Genomic DNA, 10,818 nt, shown 5'->3' with positions numbered 1-10,818 from the left:
CAAATGTCCTTTTTTTTTTTCAATACGCGGGCCTGTCACTGTTGTGGCCTCTCCTGTTGCGGAGCATGGGCTCCGGACGCGCAGGCTCAGCGGCCGTGGCTCACGGGCCCAGCCGCTCTGCGGCATGTGGGATCTTCCTGGACCGGGGCACGAACCTGTGTCCCTTGCATCGGCAGGCAGACTCTCAACCACTGCGCCACCAGGGAAACCCTGTCCTTTTTTTAATAGGAAATTTTCAAGGCCATAAGTGTTCCATGCAGAAACAATCCAATTAGTTTTTATGTAACCTTTTATAATAAAGAAGGAACTGGTAGAATTTCCCTTGGTCTGTAATGGGAAACCTGAGCTTTCAAGATGTGTAGTGGTAGATTGTTTCTATATTTAAAAATGCTTATTTAAAAGTCAGACTATTCAGCAAGAATTTATACATTCACAAAAAAAGTTACCGTCAAAAAGTTGCCTTATAAAATTCTATCCTTATTCCAAGCTAAATTGCTTTTAGATCTCCTCTGGATTTATTTCTTCTCAAAAAAAAGTTTTTAACCCACACAAAAAAATCTTAATGCTTTAAGGTCACATGGCAGGTTTATTAAAACAAATGAATAAGTAAGCCGTGTTACTCTGACCATTTACTTCCATCAACAACCCTTGTTATGAATGATTTTGATTATTCCAAAAGATCAAATTCAATTTCAGATGACAAAGTTTTGCCAATATTGACAGAATCCAGAAGAACATGTAAGGGACAATAATAAAACAGACATTCCAAAACTATTTTGAGCAATGCCATCATTTGTGGAGTAAGTGCCTAGTTTCCAAATTGGACTACCCTGAAGTGGACAGCACTCATGGGATTGTATGAATCATGGTATTCTTGCTGGTTTTTTTTTTCTTTTTAAATTAATCACTCTAAAGTTACAGCTCATGTAATAGTTGATTTCCAGTTTCAAGAAAAAATTCAGTAAATCATGTAATTGATCATATTAGAGGACTGAGTCCCGGGAGTCCTGAGGAATCCATCAAGCCTTATTCTTGAGAGCAGTCAGAGGTAGGAAGGGGAAGCTAGTATTGAGGAGAGCCTCCAGCACCTTCCCAATCAGATTTCACCAAAGCAGTTACACTTTTATCTGTTTTACTTATTGTGTCTCAGTAAGAAAATTTAATTATAATATAGAGTTTCATGCTTAAAAATTTTGAAAACGAATATGTTTTATTGCTACCCCTTTAAGGAGGTTCAAATGTCATTGAGTGCCTGAATTGAACATCTTTACAGAGATCACTTTAAATTGTTTTTTTTATCTTTCACATGGAAGGTAAACAAGAATTATTCCATACCTCAAAATAAACACAACGTAATGACAGATGAATCTTTCCATTTATTATTAACATCTCAGTGGGTTAGAATAGGATTGGCAGTCCTACCCGATTTTCAATTCGACTACTAAGCACTGTTGACAGTTTGGTTAACCAAGTGGCAAACGACCACTGACTAAACACAAATAGTAATCATGGCTTTACATTGGGCACATAATAGAAGATCTTTTAGATGAGATTCACTCCCCATTGTAGATATGACATTGGCATATCTTCTAGCTTTTCATACAGTGTCTTGGTGGCTTTTTGTCTTTGTTTTTGGTCGTCTTTGTCAGAAAATGGAGAAACGTCATCCTCTAGCCATTGCTCATCAACAGCAAAAGCCAGTTTCTAGGGCTGCCATGTGTAAAATGCTGACCCCGCTCTGACCCTTGTCTTTGCTCAATCCACTTATAAGAAAACCCAACATAATAGCAACATGTCTTTGGTGTCTACAGTAAAGAGAAAGCCAGGGTTTGTTGTTCAGTGTTGGCTTCGTTGCCCCAGAAATTGAAATAGTTATCATCAGAATCCGTCTTACACAAATAGCCACAGGACAGTCTTCTCTCCCTCTCCTGCCCACACCTCCCTTCCTGGGTGAGTGAGTCTTATTCACTCTAACATGAAAGGTATGGGGACAATAAGGCATATGTACTCTTATCCAGGTGGCAGTGGCTTAGACATGATTGTAGCTTAGTGAAAATAACGAAGTATTTGGAGGAAGAAACATCTGGGTTCAAATCCCAACCATCTAGCTTGTAGAGTCCGCATGAGGATTAAGTACCACAAAGCACAGATGAAAATAAATAACTGCTGATATTACTACTTTGTTAGTAAAAACCCTATAAAACACTCAGGAGGAGGATAAACCATATATGAACTAGCTAAGTACATGTGGTAGTATTTACATGCATCTGCTTTATTTATTTATTTACGGCTGCATTGGGTCTTCATTATTGGGTCTTCTTTGCTGCGTGCGGGCTTTCTCTAGTTGCGGTGAGCGGGGGTTACTCTCTGTTGCGGTGCGCAGGCTTCTCATTGCGGTGGCTTCTCTTCTTGCAGATCTCGGGCTCTAGGTGCGTGGGCTTCAGTAGTTGTGGCACACAGGCTTAGTTACTCCGTGGCCATGTGGGATCTTCCTGGACCAGGGCTCGAACCCGTGTCCCCTGCACTGGCAGGCGGATTCTCAACCACTGCGCCATCAGGGAAGTCCCTATGCATCTGCTTTTAAACAAGCTATTTTAATGTCATTCTGACAAAAGCTATAATCCCCAGTAGTTGTTATAGTTAGTAGAAACGTTTTTCTTTTTTTAGTACTATTTTTTCTTTCTTCTTTTTAAGTGTCTCTTTTCCTACTTCGGACTTGTACAGAATTTCCCTTTAGAGGAAGGAGGAGGGTAGAATGGAGATTATGAAGAGCCAGTGCCAGAATAATTTCTGTCCTACAGTATTTTGAAGTTCCTTTTTGCCTAAGCCAACAGATTACTTAAAGTTCTTTCTGAAAACTCAATTGATAGACACCTTCTCCCTAGTTTGACAATTTAAAAAGTTTTTTCCTTCTATATTTACCAACCACTGTATGTTCATCAACAAAAGCAAATAGGTTTGAATGCACAACATCATCTTACTGGGTTTATTTAATGCAAATATAAATCCACTTGAAAGTAAATCATATCTAAACCTGTAACTGGTATCAATCTGGTCTTATAAAAAATCACCAATATGAGACGTATTTCTAATACGCTGTGTTTATCTGACGTTCTGAAGATACAAACTCAGTGCTGAAATAGGAAAACATTTCATCACCTTAAGCTGGCAGTTTCTTTTCCCTACTCTGTGATGCTTCAATTTTAAGGCTCATTTTATAAGTTCTTCTTGGACACTACGTTAACCTTCAGGCCACAGAGTATTGGCAAAGAGTTGATTTCGTTTTTCCCATTGGCATAACTGCCTTCACAGCAGCACCCCCGCCCTTTCTTTTGTTTAATTTGGCTGCAGTGTTTCTTGCTTAAGGGATTTACCAGAATGTGGCCATACCTGGGATTGAGTTAAAATCAGGATAAAGAACTGGGAATGGGAAGGCTATAAACTGACCACTGGGTGGGTAACATCATTCTTTCAACTATTCAGAAAAACACACGCACGCCATGAACCCTGACTTTCAGAGGTGGAAAATGAACTGAACATATGGTAAAGTTAAAAATTAATATTAATAAGTGGAAAAGCTATTTCTCCAAGAGACATTTCATTTTAAGATTGTCCTCTACTGGAATGATTTATTTGACTCTCTAATCTACATGAAATGGGCTACAGGCTGAAAATGGTAAAGAATGCTCAAAGCAGGAGCACAAGAGCAATGGCTTTTGTATCTAAGAGGTATATAGATTCCTTGTTTGAAGGATATTTACACAGTTTGTTAAAGAAAACTTTATTTCCTTCTATTCTGAGTCTCAGATTAAATAACATATAGGAAAAATACTTAGCAATTTGAGGTCTCATTACCATTTATTTATGCCTTTATTTGCACATTTATTACATTAAAATGAACTGAAGATGGAAAGGGAAATGAACCTGACCTATGGAAAAACTAGGTAAACCAAGGCAATTCTGCATGTATCTAAGGGTGTTTTATAAGAGATTGTGTCAAATCTAGTGCTTGTAGACTTAGCAACAAATACTGTAACTAGGCCAGTTTAGACTCTTTTCTCTATCTAGATGACATGTCATAATGGTATGAATCTGAAAGCAGTGATGGAATCATTGATTTAGTGGTTGTTAAGATAGGTAATTTCAGCCTTCTCTGAATCCATCAAACATGTCCCTCCCTCCCCTTCTTTGCACCTGACTCCTTTTACATCATTATAAACAAAGATTTCAAACAAGGTAGATAATTGTCCTTTCATAACACTTATTTTCTTGTTGTCCCAAGTATTTTCTATTTCATAGTCTATTGGCTAGTAACCAAAACTGATTGATTGATTGATATGGCAATAAAAGTGCAAAAACAAGCAGACTCTGATCATTATTCATTAAAGACAGTTGGGTAAATGTAACATTGGTAGTAAATATTGGCCATGAATTTAACCTATCACTACTTAATTTATTCAACAAACTTGTTTGTTTGAACCTAAAGAACTAGGTTCAGCAGTATTTAAAGTATGGTCCAGGGACCCCTGGTAGTCCCCAAGATCCCTTTAAGGGATCTTCAAGGTCAAGTCTTTCTTCATAATAATACCAAGAATGATGTTCATTTTTCACTCTCATTCTCCCACAACTATGCAGTAGAGTTTTCCAGAAGCTACGTAATATCTAATGGCATCATCTCTCTGATGCTAATGATATGTGTGCTTGTGGATTCTTGAGTTTAAAATTTTCTGTTTTAATTTGAGTAAATAATTACTCATAAATATAACCCACATACACAAAATCTCTTTGCGGGTCTTCAATAATTTAAAACATGTAAAAGGGTTCTGAAACCAAATACTTTGTGAACTTCTGTGCTAGGGCAACATATTAGTAAAAAAAAAAAAAAAAAACAAATGGGTAAGATGTAGATGTTTCTCAGTATAATAGCTAAGACAGGAGGAAATCTTCCTAAATCTATCATTTCCAACCATCCATTCAATCCATTTCTCATCATTTGGGTTTGACTGCTGTGTTTTTAGAGCTACATTCTATCTGAATTCAGTGCTTTAGAATCAGCAGTTCTGTATAAACCCAAGTCCTGGCCTTGTGATGGAGCCAAATTTGTATCTCTCAAGAGCTGTGTGTCAAAAGGAAGTCTCCATGTTTGCATTTATGAGAATATACTACTTGGTAGTGGTGACAGTTGGTCAGCTGGAGGTTGCAAGATAACTACTCTCACTCCCCTAGCATGTACTCTGATAGAAAATTGGCAAAGAAATCAAGAAAACATATAGATTACCATGTAGATATATATGAGCATTTTATACAGTTTGAAAATGAAACCTAAGTCTTTCATTTAAGGGCTCAGTTATATCTTGCTTTCAACAAGTGTTTATCAGAGATCTAGTGCATGCTAGGCATTTTGAATACACAGATAAATAAGATATGGTCCCTCAGAGAGCTCACAATTTACAACCCCAAATGCAAAGTGATATAGAAGCAGAGATGAGAATTTAACTCTGCCCAGCATCACTAGAGAAAGTTTCGGAGAGAATGTACAGTAGGTGTGAAAGACGAGAATGGTATTCTAGGTGTAGGGAATATCATTCATGGAGACATAAATGTATTAAAATTCTTGGTATGTGCAGGGACCAGCAAGAACCCCTTTGATTAGCTTATACGGGTAGTGAAAGGAAATGGGTTAGAAACTTAGGTTGGGGTCAGATTGTGAAGAGATTTGTAAGCCATTCAAAGTAGTTTGAATTTTATTTGATCACTCATAAGAATTGCACACCCAAGGGTCTGCACAGGCCAGGAAAATGGAGTGAGAATAGGGTAGGATGTAAGCTCCTTCTTTCTGTTTTGTCTTCTAATTTTGAAACATGCACCTTTCCTTGTATTTTTTACAGTGATGTGCTGGAGCTGGTATGAGAGTGGATTGTTAGCATCTGCTCTCAACTTCGAATTCAGTGATTTCACGTTGGTAGCTTAAAATCTGGCATGGTGGAAGTATCAGTATTTGCAACATGGAAATGGGCAAATGTGACAATTCAGAGTATTTTTTTCTCCCTTTTGTTATTTTTGGTAGTTTGTTTTTTTGCTGTTTTCCAGCCCAACTTTGTTTGCCCGCTTGATGAACGTGCAGAAGAATATTTCTCTACCTTTCTAAAATTAAACAAGCAGCCCAGTTAGTGGCAACTGACAAGCATGAATTTGGGAAGACCCATGAACCGTGGAGAGCCGCAGTGTGAGTGCCCTACCTTGTAGAGGATAGTGGCAACTCAGCTCCCTTCTAGGCAACGATAGGGCCACAGGGTTTCCAGACATCTCAGTCTAACAAGAAAAGACAGAAATCCATATATCTATTAAGGTAAAATCTCTTGATTTTTCAGTATTAGAAACTAATTCCATAACCGTAGTAATAATTCCCCACAACCTAGATTGCAATCTGCTTGTGCTGGAGGCCATGAGAAGTCGTTGAGGGTTTTTAAGCAGAGTGACACAATAGTGTTTCATTTTAGTAAAAACAAGTCCAGAAGATGTGTAGAGGATAGATTGAAAAGAACAGAGGCTAACAACAGGCACATAACAACTTCAGTTATGAGGTGAAGACTGATTCTACGGCCATCAGTAAGAACGATTTCAAAGGCAAAGTCAAGGATTTCATCCCCACAAAAACCAGTTACAGTGCTGTTTTCCAGCCACAGCCTACCCATTTCATCTGGCACACTCTTCTCATGGGCACACTGGGGTTTAGTCAACAGAGTGAGTAAGGACCAGTTTTCTCATCTTCAAGAGAACTCTCAAAGCAGTCACCCCAGTGGTGGTGGGTCAGTAGATCTGTCTTTATAAGGACAGCATTAATATTGATTCCATTGCTGACGTACCTTTGGAAACAGCAGAGCAGATGCTAGCGTGAAAGATGTTACCTCGATCAAGTTCATTGATGTATTTATTTTTCAGATTTAATCCCGGATATTGGCAGATGAGTTTGTGCTGCATACCTGATGGCTGTATTCCAACAGAATGAAAGATTTAAAACAAAACAAAAGTCCTTTTGAATGCTGGGCAGAGTCAATGCAAATGGGGCCTTGGCAAGGATTTCCTCAGAAAGCTGCCCAAATTCCCCCTCATTTCTTCCTTCCTTACTGGTTTGGGTAAATAAAATATTTATGATTTGGTAATAAAACCTCCCAAATACTAAGCCCTTTCATATGTCCACAAGGTGTGGGAATCTTCAGAAGGACTGAAAATACCAGGACTTAGCCAAGGCCCTTCACTGGATTGTGCCACTCCTGAGTTCTCTCCTCGTGTTGTTCTCGGTCTCCAAGAAACTAGATTATTATTTGATTGGAATGATACAGTCAAGGACATATGCGGTCTTTTGTTAAATTTTCCTTTTGGGAAAGTATCCAGACAGTGTCCTTGCAAAGAAAATCTTCATATTGAAAATCATTTGATGTTTTGTTTTTAAATTCATACTGACTGGAATCTGTTGACTACAGGGTCAGTTTGATGAGCCGTATTGGTTTTTATTTTTATTTTTTTAATTGTAAAAACCAAATAGCAGCTGCAATTGCCACTGCTATCCTCTTTTTTTTTTTCACCATTCCCTGACCTCATTCTAACTCTTTCTCAGCTGAACACAAGGATCATCCCACCAACTGCAGGACACTTTATGCTTCTCTGGACCCAAGTCTCCTCCAGCATTTCAGGCTCTCGGGCACTGATTTCCAGGCCTCAGTTTTCTCCTATGTATTGAATAAAATGGGGACAATATAGTAGCTACTTGATGCTGCTGTCGTAAGAATTAACTGAGAAAATACACGTAAAATGCTCTGGAGTGTCCAGCACATAGAAAATATTCTATAGATATTTATCATTATTATTACCGTCATTAATATTTGGATGTTATTTTCACTCTAGACTTGTTTAATGTTCAATAGCAAATGTTAGCTAATTTAGACACACAGTCACTATCTCTTGCCCCAATCTCTGCCTGGCTCCTTACTGTCTGGGTCTCTTGGTGCTTGCAGTTCTCTATCCTGTTGAGAGATTGGGGGAATTTGATGGTAAGCCATTCCCTTAGGCTGCATTCTCAATCTGGAACCTTCAAGCCTAGGAGATTTTACTTCTAATGCCTCTCATCTGATACTAGAACTGCTCACTACTTGATAACAGCATGGCCTGCACCTAAATGTGAAGCTCATTTTTTTTTTTTTACCACATCCTACCCCCATTTCCTGATATTTTACTCAGGGTCATCTCTTTTGTCTCACCTTTATTTAAACATTGTCTGTTGTGGCATTTGTAAATCTCTGATGGCTTCAGCCCTGGTGTTTCCCCTGCACTCCTGCTATGCCCTGTCCAACAAGTGCCTGGTTGCTCTTCCTTCAAGGCCAGCACCAGGGTTAGATGTATTTGCACATCCTGGGGGATGGCATTGACTTCCACTTCTGATTTCACTAAGATGGGAGAGAGAGCCTGGCTCTCTGGATGTGTATTACTGTTGTGTCTCAAGGAACATGGGCTAAATCTCTAGGTTAGAGATGCTCTGTTTTTACCCCAGGTGGATGTGCTTCAGTACAGTTCTGGCCCAAACTACCCAAAGTGTGTCAGACTTCACAGGTATTAGGGCTTAGTCCCCCACAAAACTGCCCTCATTTCAGATGCCAGCTATAAGTCTCAGGGGCCATCTGCACTTCTGGTTGGCTGGCTATACATTTGGGGGTTCTTGCAAGCCCATCAGGGTTGACATTCTAGAAAGATTCACAGGACTCCCTGAAAGCACCATAATATGATTACAATTTTGTTATAAAGGGTACACATAGGACAGGGTCCGGAAGGGTCAGGTTCAGAGCTTCCACGCGTAACCCCTGTGGGGTCAGAACTTGTCATCCTCTCAGCATATCAGTGTGTTCACCAACCAGGAAAGTTCTCCTGAGCCTCTGTACAGAGTTTTTATTGAGCTTTTATTACATAGGCATGATTGATTACATCGTCGGCCACATGATTGAACTTAGTCTCCAGTCCGTCTTACCTCTTCGGAGATCAGGGATCATCAGGTGGGCCCAGAGTTCCAACCATCTAATCACACGGTTGGTCTTTCCGGTGACCAGTCCCTGTGCTGAATCTATTTAGGGACTCACCATGAGTGAGCAAACAAAGACACTCCTGTCACTCAGTAAATCCCAATGGTTTTTGAACATCTGGGCCAGGAACCAGGGACAAAAACCAGATATATTCTTTATTATATCAGAGAGAACATTTAAATTTTACTAATGATTGTGACTTCTGCTTAAATAAAAATATAGTTTCCCACTATAAAACCCAAGCAATACCTTCATTCTCTTTTAACTTCGTGTTCTCAGCTTCCAAATATTTCTCTTTATCTCCTCTACTGAAGATTATTTGGCTCAGTTTTCCAGGAGACTGACCATCAGTCCTTAAATTCTTCTTCACTCGTCCTTCTGTGGGGATTATTAAATTTTCTTGTGAATAAGGAACATGACAGACTGTTTAGGGAGCTCCTGGTTCCCCAGACACAGGTAGGTTACGCTTCCTCTGGGGAGCCTTGTTATACCAAGAGAACTTCTCTTTGCAGCAGGCACTTCAGTTCCCCTCATGCCAAGCCATTGGGCAGAGCTTCTAAGTAAGACACTGTTTTTAGGTGCAGATAGACCAGTAGCAATGTCACAATGCCTGCCAGGGAAACCTGACTCAAATCTCATAGGCTTAGGTGGAACCCTATACGCCAGTGTGTTCATCCAGTTACACTGTACAGGATACATAGGCTTTCCTTGATCACCCTTCAAAATGTATATTGTCTTATTTCTCCCATGGAGCTAGAAAAAATAAATCCATTTGCAATTTCTAATATCATGTGCTTATTTCACTAATCCAGGAAAAATTGGTCACATTTTTGAAAAATTAGCATCCAAAAGAAATGTTGATTTCTTTGGAATTTGGGATCTAGTTATGGGTTTTTAAAATTCGTTTGTGTCAGTTCATATCTAGTGACATGTCTGAATTTTCCAAGGACATTAGATGCAATTTGCTAAATAAATTCTCTTCTCTAACTCCAGAAGAATCAGTAGCCTCATGTGTTCGAGCATTGAACTTTGGAAGCACTTTATTTGCTTTGATCTTCTATAAGATCAGGTTGACATATGGATGTGCTTAATCAAATATTTAAAGCAAGCATCAATAGCGGAGACTTTACATATCCATACACTCCCAGACTTGTTTTTCTAGTTTCTTATACTAGGGCATCTAATAAAGGTTAAAGGTCATTTAGGACATACTTTAAATTTTAACGCTTCAGCCTTAGTTCTCAAGATGGTTCTTGAAAATCATACAGAAGGCATTGTGTAACTCGGTGGTGATATAAGCAGATGTTTTATATATTTGTGTAATTATATTGTGTATTTGTATAACTCTAGAGTTAAGTGGAATTACCCTGTAAAATTTCAGTAACATTTGTGCAGTTCTTTCTTTGTTCTTATTTTTTCTTCTTGCTTTTTGAAATACAAAAAAATTGAGTGGGGAAAAAACTCTGGATTTTCAACACTGAGGTCATAGTTGTATAGCACCAAACAAAAATGGGGACATAAAAAATATTAGGAATGAACACTTAAAAAATTTCCTGGAGTAGCTAAATCACAGAACTATAAAATCTTAGAGTTGGAAGAGTCTCTTGGGCTCTTCACTAAATACAGAAATTTCTTCTATAACAAGATCAAACCAATCTCAAACTTCTATTTGCCTCTTATAAGAAGGATGCCAACTGAATAAATTGGAATATATATATATATATATGTGTGTGTGTGTGTGTATATA

Source organism: Neophocaena asiaeorientalis, unplaced genomic scaffold, assembly GCF_003031525.2.
Source record: "Neophocaena asiaeorientalis asiaeorientalis breed wild unplaced genomic scaffold, Neophocaena_asiaeorientalis_V1.1 scaffold177, whole genome shotgun sequence".
NCBI classification, from domain to species: domain Eukaryota; kingdom Metazoa; phylum Chordata; class Mammalia; order Artiodactyla; family Phocoenidae; genus Neophocaena; species Neophocaena asiaeorientalis.
The sequence above is the reverse complement of the archived record's forward strand: the minus strand, read 5'-3'. Positions refer to the sequence as shown.